Source organism: Seriola lalandi, unplaced genomic scaffold, assembly GCF_002814215.2.
Source record: "Seriola lalandi dorsalis isolate HSWRI2012SDOR001 ecotype SW California unplaced genomic scaffold, Sedor1 jcf7180002054538, whole genome shotgun sequence".
NCBI classification, from domain to species: Eukaryota; Metazoa; Chordata; class Actinopteri; order Carangiformes; family Carangidae; genus Seriola; species Seriola lalandi.
Genome location: NW_019525091.1, coordinates 10,123 through 11,828, shown reverse-complemented (window position 1 = coordinate 11,828; position 1,706 = coordinate 10,123).

Sequence of the window (1,706 nt, the reverse complement as noted above, 5' to 3'; positions counted from 1 at the left end):
TGCACAGTTTGAAGAAGTAAGCTGTGTAAGACTCAGAGCCGCAGAGTCATGATAGTACGACTGTACTATGATGATGTGGGAGAAAGTGTCTTAATGTTTTCACAGGTGATCAACACAAACAGTCAGAGACACAGAATACATGAGATAAATACTTCAAATTGATATTCACCGGTGATAAGGTGATAAAAGACTTCCTGTCATTTACACCTGGAACTGAAATGATTTGTCTTTTCTTTTCATTTTAGCCACAAACCATTCATCTCGTGAGTAAAACTTATTTATTCTATTTCAAATGATCTAATGCGCTATTTACACTTTGAAATGATTGTGTAGATGAACTTTTTTAAGACAATTTACTACATTTACTGTTTATAAAAGATAAATAGATAAAGTATCTAAGATGTGTATAAGAGACAGGCTGTGGACTGTGTAGACCGACTCTTTTATTTAGAACAGTGACGTTTTAATTGTATTTAATGAAATTCCATCTTTAAATTCCATCTTCTCAGGGAGAGAGAGGGATATCGATTGGAGGGTGAGCTAGATTGACTTTTAACAAAAGAGAGAGAGAGCGGCACACTGCGCTGTCAGTAGCACGTCTCAACAGAAACGTCTCACCTGCACTGTTTGCTAGGTTCTTCCAGTCTCAATAGAAAACAGCTGCAGTTATGAAGTGAGCCACTGACTGTATACTCAGTAACTCCAAACTTACAGTGAGTCACAGCACATCACGCCCATGCCACCAGACACAGCCTCCATCAGTCTACATCATAATAAAAACTGAACAGTGTGAAAATCAGGTGAGGAGCAGCTGGAACATTTTCTTTTGTTTGTAAAACCTCAGTGTCAAATCTTTGTGGTGGTTTAGGCTTTAACATTAAGAATATTCCAGCACACAATATCAAAAGACAAAGAAACAGGCGGCAAGCAATCAAGGAGAGGAAAATAATATTCCTCACTACGTCATTATTATTGTGCACAAGTCTCGTCTGTGTTTCTCATCTGGCATCTGTCTGTAGGCCAACGTAAAATGGCCTGTTGTGATTGGTCCAGACGTCACACGTGATAGTAGCCTAATAAGTGTCTTCTTTAAGAAATTTAAAGATTTAAAAATAAAGGGGTGTCTGTGAGAGATATCTGTGCTGCAGCTACTTGTTCATCACCACCCACCTTGGTTTACGGTTTGACAGCTCCTTCTGTTGCTCACACTGTCCCTCCTGCCTGGTCTATGATGCACTACAGTGCTGGAGGTCTGACCCCGGTTTGGTGGCTGCTCTGCGGGGCGTCTACACGTCTCATACTTTGTGTTGTACCTTGCTCCTCTCCTTCAGGGAACACAAGTTATTGTCCTGACATTTCCTTTTGTTTCACACTGCAAATGTAAATTTACATTTACATTTCATGTTTTTATAATTCCACCATTAGAAAATATCAAATTTGTTGTTCTTTCCTTTGGTGCTGATGTTTCACTTTTCAATAAAGTGTCCAGTTTTCAAAAGATTGTCTTTTTTTTCTGAAGTTCACATGTTCATCTGTAGCTGCAGTAATATGAATATTACTTGACTCTTCAATACTCTCACAGAGGAGTTTGATGGATGATCAATATCAGTGTGAACTCTGAGCAGTTAGCTCCCAGACAACTTTAGCTTAGCTTAGCATGAGGGAGAAAACAGCAGAGCAGCATCTCTGTTGAAGGTGACCTCTAA